The sequence below is a fragment of the Cyanistes caeruleus genome, chromosome 3, assembly GCF_971803275.1.
Source record: "Cyanistes caeruleus chromosome 3, bCyaCae1.hap1.1, whole genome shotgun sequence".
Lineage (NCBI taxonomy): Eukaryota > Metazoa > Chordata > Aves > Passeriformes > Paridae > Cyanistes > Cyanistes caeruleus.
This window is the reverse complement of record NC_141703.1, coordinates 107,413,437-107,427,814: the sequence shown is the minus strand read 5'-3', so window position 1 is coordinate 107,427,814 and position 14,378 is coordinate 107,413,437.

Genomic DNA, 14,378 nt, shown 5'->3' with positions numbered 1-14,378 from the left:
TATTTTTTCCATATGTCAAGGTGAATAATACCTCATCTGGTTCACTGGGAGTCACTGGAGAAGAGGCAGAGTTTTGCAGGATAAATCTACAGCATGTAGCTCATATCCAGCTTGCTTGGACTGCAGCAAAATAAATGCACAACTGTCTGCACCAGTCCATGGAGACAGAAGTGCAAGTTCTTGGAGATCTCCAATGGAACTTGCTTGCCAGACTATTTTTAAAGTAAGTGCACACACAATTATAAACTTATCTTACTGAATATAAAATTTAGGTTGATTCATGTTTTTGTTTTTTTTTAATATATTCTACAGATATTCCTCCTTTTGTCCATAAAGAAGGGAATTTTAGGGTTTGAGATGCTATGTCTTCATCAGAAATCAATAGAAATATGAAGTTCAAATGTTTATTTTAATACACCTTACATCTATATTTAAAAATAAATTAAAATTAGATGGAGCCATTTCTTGCTTACCTTGGTGTTTGTAAACAAGACAGGACTGTATAAGACTGATAAAGTTTTGCAGAGCATATTATAATAGTGATATCTTTTATTTACCTTGCATCCATATCTAAAAAGGAAATAAATCAATCAACTATTTTAAGCACTCTTTCATGTTTTCTCTAGTGTATAAACTCTATGATGAAAATTGTTTTCTCAATCACTGCTACAGCAGCTTCATGTATTTCACTAGCAATTGCTTTTCACCTTTGATAAAACTGCAGAATATATCTCAAGTACAAAATAATTTCTCCCAGTATAAGGTAGAATATTTTTAAACTGTAAATTCAGTAGTAATTTCATGGTAGATGTGAAATTTTCTTTACTCTGTTCCTTGTCACCCCCTCCACACAAGATTTTCAGTTTTTAACTCTTTAAAGGTCAGATTTTTCTATTTTCTCAGGGTTTTTAAATGAAATAACAGAACTATAAGCATTAATGGTAATCAGAATTTTGAGGTGCTTCATAACAACCAAAGTTAGAAGACACATTCATAAATGCCTTCTGAGGTTAAGTAATATGAGAGAAATAATTTCCAAGTGAACACATGTAGAATATTTAAAAGAATTTAATCACTTTAAATCAAAAATATACATGGTAAAGAAAATGGCACATTTTTTTGCACAAGTACTGCCATGAAGAATTTCATAGTGAATATGATATCCATAAAAATGTAGGGCTGTGCTGTCTCATTAGATGCATTAAAACCTGTAAAGCTGAAGTATGACCTAACAGTCCCTAGATTTTACTGTGGTAGGGTTACCAGGCAACTGCTGGGGAATCTGTTACTTTTTAAGTATTAAAATAACAATTTCTGAAGGTCCTTATTAATTTTAGATATTTCCAGACTGAATTTATATTTTCAGATCTATTTTACTCATCATTTATTGTGCATTGGTTCGGTCTAATTTTTCAAAGTCAGTGAATTTCCACCCATGAATTAGACCATTCACTTCAAGGATCTTTTCAAAAGTATTGGATGAATAAGGGAAAGATATGAGAAAACTTGATCCATGTTTTTTTATATATCCTCAGGTAGCTGCTCTGCAAATCAGCTTAGTCATGTGATTTCCCTCTGTTTCTTAGAATTCTGATTTAATTCCTAAATCTTACAAAGTCAGAGTCTTCATATCACTTTTGGATGATAACATTGTTCCTTTCTTGAAGGCAGTTAAACAACCTTTTGTTCACTTTTTCTCTTGAACCACTCTAAAGTACTCAATACCTTTATTTTATGAAAAATAAAATTCCTCTCCTGAGCCTCAAGATGAGTAAAGGAATCAGTGACCTGTAGTTGCCCAAGTGGTAACTTCCACTTGCTGAAAATGTTGACCACGTTATTTTTTATATTCATAAATAATTGCTTGCAGTATCCATACCCATCACTGGTCAAGCTAAGATCATGTTCTGTGCTCTTTTTTTATGAGCACTGACAAGTCTGTAACTCTTAAAAGGTAAATGTTATTGGTGTTGGAATTCTGGCCTCTCATTCCAATGTTGCAATCTGCATCTAGAGAAAGAAAGATCCAAGGAAGGAGGACTGACAGAGTCATTCTGTTTTCCAGAAGACAGCAGAAACAGGCAAACTGGGACAAGGTTTTAATTTTAGCATCTCTTCATCATCAAGTATGTATATTTCTCCTTTAACTGCTTAAAGAATGTCGCAACTGTCAGCTAGGTTCTTGTTCCTAATTCTCTGATAACTTGAAGGTTGAGAATAGCTAGACAGATAGAAGGGCTCAACAGCAAGCCAAGAAAAGGAAAAGGTGAGAAACTTGTCCTGTTTTTCAGAAAATAAAGACTGTTAAGGCTCTAAAATATGTGAAGTTTAATTTAACATTACTGATTGATATGAAATAAAAAGCTACCATGAGGCATACCCAGTTAATTCCTCTGATTTCCTGGAAGAGGGGATGCAGTACATTTGGTTCAGCAGATTGGCTTATATCAGTGCAAAAGCTGTGCTCAGATCAGCAATTGTTCATGATCAACCTGCTAAGATGATAGCAAAAAATTAGAGTTTGGTGAGTTTATTGTCTAGGAAGTGTGTTACCTGAGTATCAGAAGGGCATGTGAGTGTACTGGCTCAGTATTTTTGTCTCACAGAGTCCAGCTTTCTCTGAAATGACTACATGGATTATTTTATTGTTTTGCTATAGGACCAATGATGAGGATCCTGAAAGATTATTAGTAGTGAAATCTGTTTTCTCAGCTTTATAGGAAGTTATAGAGATTTCAAATGATTGTTTCAGTGCCAAGACATGCCTCTCAGTTTTGTTGTTGACATTGGGACTTACTAGAGAAGCAAATATTTACTCTTTCAAGAGTCCATTCCTTCTCTTGCATCCAAATATCACTATGAGTAGCAGACAGAGAAAAAATTGTCATTCATTCTAGCAGACTAGAAGTTTGGTTTCCTTTTCCTGTTCTTCCCCCATAACATTGCTTTCCCTCATAAGCTTAATTGAGCTTAAAAAACCCCAAAAACACCTAAACACTTTTCTGTAAATGAAGAGATATAACCTAAGGGTAGCAGAGCTGTTCTACAAAATCCCACCTGCCCCCCCCAGCTCGCACTGACATCATATCTGCACATTTCATACGTATCTTCTCTGTAAAGATCTCTGCCCAGAGAGGAAACTGAAGAAATTCCCAATTATCTTTTATCCTCTCTGTTGAGTCCTCTTGGCAAGAACTGAGGTGCCCAGAGGGTTCCAGTATCAGGTGAAGCAATTGTGCTCACATTAACAGGGAAAAGAAAAGATGTAGGTAAGCAGGGAAACTCAAAGCCTCAGAACTCTGTGAAATTCTCCAGGACTGGTTACAGGGTAAACAAAAGCAGAACTCAGGTAAGCAAGAGGTAGCAGAACTCATTCTCAAGTATTATCCCACCTTCATACCTGCAGAAATTTTTTGTGTGGTTTCAGTTTCAAAACAGAAGTTTCCCTTGCTGTTGTTTCAATGTTTTTAAAATTATTTTAGACACACATGACACGATTTATGATTTGCTCTGCTTCTCTTGCAGTGATGTAAAGAGAAACACAGAATTGTCTGAGCTGGAAGGGACCCAGAAGGGCCATCAAGCCCAACCCTTTAGTGAGTGGTCCATACAAGGATCAAACCCACAACCCTGGCTTCATTAGTGCTCTAATGAATTGAGCTCATCTCAGGGTCATGTCATAAAAAGAGAATAGATCATTAGAAATACCTGCTGCTTCTAAGTGAAAATAGTGTTTCCTTTTACAGGAGCTGTCTTGTTAATGCCTTTAATTTCAGGGTCTGTCAAAATTTGCTCGGGAGGATAAAATACTGTTATTTTTATTAATAATAATCACTATCATTTGTTATTAGTTGTTAATTAATAGTAATATTTATTATGTTAATATATTAATGTATTGACATATAATGTACATTATATAATATGATAATATATAATTACTATTATTTATAATTAATTAATGCTATTATTGATTATAATGCATTTTTGATATTAACATTGCTATTAATATTAATACCGATATTTATATTATTAAAATTAGCGTTAAAATTAATATTAGTATCAGTATTAATACTGATAATAATACTAGCAATAATACTAGTAAAATAATGATAATAATTATAACAATAATGATAATGATAATGATAATAATGATGATAATAGTAATGATGATAAAAATAAGGATGATGATGATGATGATAATAATAATAATAATAATAATAATAATAATAATAATAATAATAATAGTAGTGGAATCTTTCAAAAGCAAAATTTCTTCATGTGAAATGTGACTCAGAGGCAGAGGGCTGAATTCTCTCAGCATGGTGGTGTGGCAGAGCTCCTTAGCAGGGTCTCGTGCAGCTGGGATCTTGTTTCCTCAGCTGCCAGTCCCTGGCCTGAGCTGTAGTGTGTTATTTCCTGGTCGCTGGGGTAACAATTTGGAAAACTTCGCTGCTTCACAGTCCTGGCTCTTGTCTCTGCACTGTCAGCCTGCCACAGCCACTGCCTCTGTTTGTTTTACCTCTCTGTTTACCTTCCTCCCTGCAGGACCTGTAAATTTGATATGAAACTAGGAAGAAACAGAGCCCAAACTCTGCTGGAGAGAAATCCTGTCGAGTTGCTTTATTTTAACTTAAATCCTTGTGGGGGTGGGAGAAGAAGGAGGAAGTTGCTAAAACAGTTCGTGCTGTTCCATGTTCACATAGATTCCTGGCAGTCTGTTCTCCAGGCCTGGAGGTTCAAAAGGGTAATAGAGAAATCTGGAGAAATGCCAAGAAGACAGAGTGAGGCAAATCCTCACCACAGTGTATCAATGAAAATAAAAATGTGTCTATAATTTCCATGAAGTATAGTTTTTATAAAGTACTGAGGGGCTACTTACCTGATCAGAACAGAAAGACCCTTTTCCATCCATGAAGATGCAACAGTATAGGCAAGCTGTATTCTTTGATTTATTTCATTTAAATAAAATATATTTGGAAGTAAAATAGTAGTCTAATAATAATAATAGATATTCAGACATGTATTCAGAATAGATAATTCATTTTTAATTAGTATATATTTCTCAAGGTCTCCTGGGAGTAAGAGTGAAAAGGATGTAAACTTCAGGTTAATGAGAATCCAAGGGCTCACCAAAACACTCTTATTTATTTCCCATGAACTGTGAACTGTTTTTAAAGAAAGATAATTCCTTTCACTCAATTCTGTCTATTCTCAAACCTGAGCAAAAATAATTTACGACATGTACTGTTTCTGTTTTTATCATAGGAACACCACAATATGGCAGTCCAGGCATCACAGAAGGAGGACTTAGTATTACAACTAAACTTTATTTTTTAATATCTAAGAGTTAGGTTCAGAATGACTCTTCCATCTCTCTGTTGTGCCATAAAGTCACATATATAGTCATATATTCCTGCAAATGTGGCTACATGGGCAGTAAAAAAGAGGTTCTTAAGATCCTCATCCCCTACATCATGAATATAGAGCTCTGAGATGTTTTACTGCATATTTAATGTTATTTCTAATAAACAGGAACAAAAGTCCCAATTTTAATAGTGTTTGCATATTCAGTGAGCGTCTCTACATAATGAAGCCAAAGCGTAGATCTCCATGGATTTGATGTGCTTTAATTAGACATTTCCTGAGCATCTCTAAATATTTCAGTACTGTAAACCCACAAAGGTTAGAGTGTGGAAAGAGGCAACAAACTTGACAATGATTTTACTGGGGGGAGGGGAATATATCCTTGTAGAAGTTAGACCATCTGAATGTTCTGAAGGGACTTGAAAATTAAATCCCTGCTTTAAAAGGATCATTTTGTTTTGCACACATGCATGGTACTGTGCTGAATGAGAAAGAGATGTGTCCTTTGCATACTTTTTACACACTTTGACCTGTTACTTTCAGCTGTGAATTTCTGTCTTGAAACACACTCAAGTCAAAGTGCAAAGGTTGTCCAATGTTCTTCAAGTACTGATTTATTGCTCAACCTTTTCCTCCCCAGTCACATCTTGTACATTAAATAATATTTTTTTTTGGGGGGGGGGGTGTTGTTTGTGGTTTGGTTTGCTGGGGTTTTTTTGTGGTTTTTTTTTTGTTTTTGTATGTGTTTTTTTGTTGTTTTATTTTTTTTTTTGTGTGTGTGTGCATTTTTTTTGTAGTTTTCTTTATCCCATCTCTTTAAATGCAAGAAATCTTGACGTACAGGCAATAGCCAGGAGATAACTGCATCCTGTGTAGTACCACTTGAAATGAATTAGACCTCAACTCTCAATTAACTCTGCTTAAATTGGCCAATTCTTGTTCTCTGTAAAGGAACCAAAACGTTTTGTGTATGTTTCATGTAGGCCATTGTTTTCTTCTGCTTTGGCTGCAGAATCAACTAATGCAGACCGTCTCTGATCTCAAACTTCATTCAGTCTTAGCATAATTTAGCAATTTGTTGTCTAAGAGACTGTAACTAGAATATTCCTCTTCCTACAAAGAGTTTTAAAGTACTTCACTGATCATTTTCTGCTCCTCATGCTAATCTCTGAGTTCCACTGAATTACTGCTGTTTGTACAGGAGAAAAAAACAAGAAAAGGAAAATGATGTTCCCACTGCACTCTATACAAACAGAAATTGAAAAAGGAAACAATGGGTAGAAAAACTAGCATCAACACAAGAAATGGCTGACTAGTAGAGGGTATATTGGAAAATAAAAATTAAACATCATACATAATTTCATTCCTTTAGAACTCTTTATTTTCAATTAACTTCCTGTAACAAGTTCCCTAAGCTCCTGAAGCACAAACTGATATCATGACATGTTCTACATTTCAGGATAAAGAAAAGGCAGAGGAAGAACTATGAAATGCAAGATTAAATTGTAGCTGTTAACTGCATAAATTAACATGTATCATAATATGTAATTAATATGTATCCCCAAAGCAGAGAATGTTTGCAGTGGTCTGGTTTGTAATTACTCTTCCAAGAAACAGATGAGACAGGATGGAGGGTCTGGTTTTGATTGACAGAGGTTTCTCACATACTCCGTTATCACCTGGCTACCAAGAAAGAGAGAAACATTTTTCTATCACTCTGTGTTTAAAAAGAGAATTTTGTCCCAATTCTGTTTCAATACACCTTTTCTCCATTATGAAATCAGAATAGAAAGTCTTGAAAGAATATTTTGTCTTTTGATCAATTGTAATCAAAAGAGAATATGTAACAAGCATTTTCTTGGTGTTGAAGTTTTCAGCCTCTTCTTCACATTTTTACTCATGTTATTTTCTGGAAATAATGCAGGAGCTGCTAGGGAACTTTGAGACTTAGCCAGATTTTTATCTCATCTCATAATAATCAAAAAAAAAATCCCTGATTCTCTTTCATGAAGACTTTGTTTTTAGATATTTTCTAGACCTTTAACACATTCTTTATTATTTTGTTATTCCCAGAGAAAGAACTTATTTTCTCCAGCTTCTGCAGGGAGGAATTTGAGTCAGTCTATTTTACTTAAAATCTATTTCTAATTCCAATCCTGAAGCAGCATAAATTATACTTTAGTTTTCTTCACCTTATGCCCACAAATTTTATAGCTCTTTCTCCTTGTATTTAATTTCAATAATACAAGATTTCCTTACAAACTACTGGGAAGGGTTGTTTCATTATTCTAGCTTCTTCTTTGTAAAATAGACCCTTTTTATTTGATGAAGCAAAATAATTGTCCATCTGACTTAAAGAAAATTCCCTGCCTGTGAACAGGTCAGTGATTCATATTCTACAGGAGCCAAGGTGGAACCTATTAATGAACACAATGTCTCACTTCTGAGCCTGCTTGATGATGCTCTTCAGAAAGAGATGCCTCATGAAAAAAGAGATACTGTTCTTAAAAGGATCTGGGAAGCTCACTGTGACATTATTAAAATACTCTATTTTTACATGGGGGTCAAGTTGGAACAGCTCCAGTGGTAAGGCTGTGGCAGTCATCCTATAATGAGCACAGTTGGGTAGGAAACGTCTCCTTGACTTCAATCCCATTAATAACCTCCCACATGAGGGAGGTTTGCCAAAGGGTCTGTAATAGATTCCTTTTAGTGTTATTTTCTGTTGCTCCTGTCATTAGCTTGTGAAACTTCAGACCACAAGGTCTTTTCAACACATCTCAGGTAACTGGCACGCAATTCCTTTTTTGCTTTGGATCTTGTTTGCTCTTCTAATGGCAGTGTATTTAAAAACAAAGTCATTTTGTCCTGTTCAAAAGAAATATTAGGCTGCCTGAAGTACTTGGTTCAGGAATTGTCATCTCTTGTAGATTCATGGGTTTTTGGCATCAAATGCTAAGGTTTTAAAACCCTCAATTATCAGTGTAAAATGTTCATAACATTTAGCTTGATGGCTCAGCAAAAGTGCAAATATGGATGTCACAGAAGTTGTTAATAATTAATGCCTTTTAATACAAAAATGTTAGAAATTGGCATGAATTTATTAAAATCTGCCCCAACTTTAGAGCCCCTTTTAAGCAGCAATCTGATCCAATATGACCAAGAACACTCAGGATCTTAACAGACCTAATTTTGTGATAAAAAGCCCCTGTTAATAATAGTGTTCACCCTTTAAATTGCCAAATAAGAAATACTGCTAGGATATTAAAATTTTTTAGCACTGACTGATGTCACACACTTTTAGGACTTCAATTATTGCAACTCATTCTTATTTAACTTCTTCAATTAGATTCTGCTGTCTCAGGAGATTGCAAAATGCTGGTATTAAGATATTACTCCATGGATTATCTCTGTCCATCACTCTTCCCTTGTATTACATTCCCTTCAATTAATCATTGTACCTCTTCTCAAGTGTTTATTGGCATTTGTATGTACCCTTTTATATCAAGACCGACTACTTTATTCCTGAAAGAATTTTGTTCATGTTTCTGTGTTCCTTTAACCACATCATTTTAAAGTGCCCAGCTTTGAATCACTTCACATTTTCTTCATAACACCCAAGGCTCCTCTTCTCCTTTGAATCTCTTCTGCATTCTCTGGTCTCCCACCTTTTAGGTTGTATTTTTCTCCACAGCAGTGACCATGTCCTCCTTTTCTGCCTCTTTCCAGCCTGTTCTGACCCCTCCCATCCACTCCACCATCCATATCATCCCATCAATTCAAATATCCTTCCTCTACAGTCCCCACCTCCTTCCATGTGCCTTCCTTCTTCCAGTCTGATCACCCCACACACCTCGGATCTGCTCTCCAAACCAAAACTTCTTGGTCTGTGTAATTCCTAGGCCCTGTCCCTGCTTGTTGCTGATTTCTCCCTTCTTTGTAAAATTCTCACAGACACTGCTGCTACCCATACTCCAGTACTGATGTCTTGCTTCCTTGCTGGCCACATCTACTTTCACACCCACAAGGCTTCTGCTCTAAAACAGGCTTCAAATTCAAAAGTCTCCTGCCCAAATCCTCCCAGAGGAACAGGACACATTTCCTAAATGGATTATAGATTACAATCTCCATTATTTTTGACCCTTCAAAGTGAAGGTGAGAGGCAAGGAAAGAAGAGAGATTCCCTGTCATAAAATGACTATTTAAATTACTTCTGCAGTTATTGAGTTACTACAGCTTAAAAGAATAATTCACATGAAAACCAAACCAGAGTTTTGCTTCACATACACTCCATTATTTAGAACTGTAAGTCTGATAAGAATACCTAATGGCCAGTCAGAGTTCCTGGTGTAAATACCATTCTAAGAATACAAAAGAAAAAAAGTATTGTAACAACATGAGAATGACAACTATTTGTGGAAGTTTTCCCACAGAGGAAACCTTCTGCATTTGCCCTCAACAGCATTCACTCATCATCTCCTTGCTGATCTCCACTGCATTTCAGGAGTGCAGGCAGACTTTTCCCTACTAGAGATGCCAGCAGTGCATGCTGATGATTGTTGAAAGCATTATAGCGCTGATTAGTGACTGTAAATCATTCATACCCTTTCCCACTACATGTAAGATATGTAAGAAGGAATATCTTACCTTTATACTGTTGTCTATTGAAAATTGTTGACTGACTGCAACATCCTTTTTTCCCCCAAGCTGAGCCTTTAAAAATATAACTTTTTTTTCTAATATTTATGCTCACCTTGTGCGAAGCAATGGTTTACTAACTCATTTATTTGCCAACTAAATTCTTCTATCATTTTATGTCTTTTTCATTTTTTAATTTACTGGAATGTCAGGCATGGCTGTCAAAATGTCTCTGCTGCTGGGTGTCATTTTGGTGTGGGTACATTTCCATCACTGTACCCATTCTCCATTCTTAATTAACCTCAAATGTCAGGTTTTGTCACACCACCAAGTGATTGTGTGTTGTGTTGTTCACAAAAACCAAACTGACAATATCTTCAAACTGATGAGTCTTGCACTATGAAGAAGGAAGGGGAAAATGTCCAGCTTTGGAAAGCCCTTCCTATGCATTCTCTTGTAACCTCTTTCTCAGACAGCCTTTTGAATTGTCTAAATTCAAATAAATTATCTAAATTCAAATGAATAGTGTCAACCAACAGCATTTTCTTTGGTTCCAAGCAGTAGAACAGTTAGCAGTGTTTTTTTATTTAGTGTTTGTATAAAGGGAGTTTCTAAAAAGTTTATCATAATTGGATGTATTTTTGAAATAACAGATTAACAGGATTATTTCATAGCCTGAAATTCACAGCACTTCCTGCTATGCTCATGTGTGTCATGGTATTTAAAAAAAAAAAATTATTTTGCTTTAAATACTTACTACCAAATATCCCTGAAGACACAATGACAATTATATAAACATTAGTATTTTGATTTTTCTTTAAGGAGTTATTTAATACATGTTTCTTAACTTGTTTGCCCAAGTAATGCCAGAGTAAAATAAGAGGGACTATTGTTTCTTGACTTGGTTTTGATGGTTATCTTTGGTGTGGTCTCATTTGCTTTTCAAAAAGAAGGTGACTCTTTTCTAAATTATAGATGTTTGTGATTTGAGTGTCCAGAGCCTTAGGCAAGAAAATACTTCTGGATTCAGCAGAACAGCTTTTCAGTAGAAATATTTCTCATAAATCCCTTTGTGGTAAAGATGTAGAGAAATTCTTTTTTCCTATACCATCTGTCCTCGATTGCACTATTACTTTTGCTCCAGAGTAAATAGTTACCTCCATAGACGGATAACAAGCATGCAAGTAAGAGGCTTTTATGGCCTTGAAATCTGCTTCAGCTGTGATTATAGGAGTGTTAAAATCAATTATCATTTATATTTGGAGGATAACATTACTAGCCATAAGTTGTTCGATATTAGTCAGTAATCAACATCATGTTCTCCTTTATTTCTTGTGAATACCAGTTTTGTCAGCAAGTTACTGCTTTAGACACTACTTCTACCATCCTGCACTTTTGTAGGGGCTCATCAATGGTGTGGGATTTGACCTTTTTGTATCCAGTGACTGATAGAGAAAATGCAGGAATAGGCTACAAGGGACTTCGAAAATGAAGCCAAGGGCTTATATTTGTAACACAAAATGAACGTAAACCAGTGAACAGATGACAAAGACAAAGCAAAGAGCTTACAGAAACGATCTCTTGAGCAATGTTTTCTGGAGAAATATTGATTATGTGAGATTGCCTTTGTCAAGACCAAAGACAAAGGATTGCAGATATTGATATATGATGAAACATTAAACAGGAACTCTGTCTGTGAAGGCAAGATAGGAAAGCTGGTTCTAAAGTGTCCAACAGAAGGAGAGAATCTAGAGCAGAAAGAAGCCATGTCACACATGGCTGAGTGACAGACAGGGTATTGTCCACAGAAGGAAGACAGTGGAGAGGCTTTGAGGAAGAGGAGTAGTGGTAGAAGAGTTTTGAGTTACTGTGAGATTGTGGTCTGAGACTTGGAAGGAAGACCTGAGATGTAAAGCAGAGTAATAATAATAATAATAATGTGCAGCACCAAATGTTGGTGTATTTGGGTTCCAATTGTTTGGTTTGCAGCTCTGCAACAGGCCCCCTCTGGGCTCTTTGATAAGACACTGAACCTTTCTGTGTCTTTGTTTCCCCATCTGCCAATGAGTGATAAAAATCTAGTTCACAGGTGTATTGTGTGGCTTGGTTAATGAATATTTTGAAGGGTTTTTTGCAGTCATCAGATGGCACCACTATGGGAATGCTAAAGCTGTTAGTTAGCAATCACCACAGAAACCACAAAATCAGAAGTGGCCCTGATTTCTGAAGCTGCATGTACTTATAAATTATTTTGTGATATATATCAAAACTGTTGGGTAACATCATAACCTGGGACCAAAAGGAAAATAAAAAGATTGGACTTAAAAAAAACTCCAAAAAAAGATAAAGTGCAACTGATTTCTAGTTTATTATCCACATCATGGTGATGAGAAATCTAGAGTAAAGAGAATGCTTAAAAAAATTGCTTCAAAGAATTAGGACTTGCAAAAAGCTGTGTCATTTATTAACAGCATAACATCCTGAGAAAAAGAGCTCTGAAATCCATGTTTATAGAACCTAATGTCATGTTTCAGCTAAAGAAGAATGCTGACTGCAGCAAGAATTAGGCAGAACTAATAATATGGAATGAAAATGAATGTTTATAGTATGCAAAAATACATAAAGAGACAATATTTCTAAAAAAATGAAGGAGAATGGGGGGAAAACCACCAGCAGTGTTGATGTCACATGAGTCCTGCTCACATTCTGGATTGATTGATTTATTATAAATTTTAAGTATTCTAGGTGTTGATAGAATGTCCATCCCCATCAATCATTTTAAAGTGTTTATTGTGAAGTTCACAGATACAGAGAAATGTATTTTAACTCTGAGTTGCTAAGACTTTTTTTCATGCTTTTCTTTCTTACCATCCTTGATCTGATTTATTGCCCCTAGCATCTTTTCTCCCAATTCTAAATCCTTATTTCCAATAATTTATAGTGTAATATAATTACAAAAATAATTCTCAAGATTGATGCTATGTATTATTGGTTGTGGCTGTTTAACAAATCAGCCTGTTCTATTTGGATTTATTGTTGTGTACACAGTTTTGTGAGGAGTAAATTTTCTCTTTCATGTTAGCTGCTCATAACCTGCATTTCATGTATGCTCCCACATGCCTTACTCCAGACTTTAAAACTACAAAGCAAGTTTTTTGTTAACTCATTACTGAAATAATTCATGTTCCACTCCTTTGAGAATGAAATATTTGGAGGAGGCAGAACTGGAATAGAGCGAAACGATATGTTTTGATATCAGAGCAAGAGCAGAAGGTGTCAGAACCAGGGTTTCTTAATCATGACCAGGAACCTCTTCAGCATTCCTTCAACAGGAATGATTCACTTCTAGAGAGTGGGTTACAAGGAGAGGCTTGTAATTTGACAGATTGATTTGACACCCATTAATGAAACACTTTAAATGGAAAAGAGATTCCTTTCTATTGCCATCCATGCAATTTAATCCTTCCCTAAATTCAAGTACAGTTCTTGCCAGTAGCTTTTTTCTCCCCTCTCTTGTTGAATCAGACATTTTATATTTCCACTAACTTTTCTTTATAGGCCCTGCCAGTGTCCACAAAACTGAAAATATTGTTCATGTAAATTAATGTAAGATTATAAAGTAATTTTTTTTGTCCAACAGATTTCCCATATTTGCCAGGAAATCAAGCATTACTTTGTGCTGTGGGAGACACGCTGGAATCTCTATTTCATCTTCCACCCCTCAGATGAGCAATGGAATAAAAGCATGGTTCTACATCAGCATGTTGGCACATTGTTTTAGCTAATGAAACAACAGTAAAACTCAAGGTAAACTATGTCTGCCAAAGTTAACTGAAGTTCATAAGAGTAATTAAGTTATAAACCCATAAGAATATTTAAAATATGCAAAACATCTATTGATCCTGAGCATCTGGTGACTTGTCAGTAACCACAGACACTAAACCAGCCTGCTTTAACATGCTGTTAATTTGGAGTCTTTGATTAGATAGATTTTTTTTTGGTATGTATCCATAAAACTACAAGGATCTTCCCTGCCATTCATTATACTCCTTTTAATAAATGACCTCAGTTTTGTATGCCAGCAGGGAGGTTTGCAACACTGAATGTTCCTGTCAACTGAAAATGGATCTTTTCCACAGGATGTTCCAAAAGATTAGGCAGGTATCTTTAGGCATGAGACCCAGGTCACCTACATCCTGTAAGTAGCATGTGTAATTTTTTTTTTTTTTAGATCTGCAGCTTCAGCCAAGAACAGTGTCTTTGAGATGACAGGGTTTTACTTCTTCTACTAACTTTAAAACAAAAATGTAACTCATCAAGTAGATAGATACATGAAAAAATGAATAGTCTCAGTTGAATACAGCTCAGTGGAACAG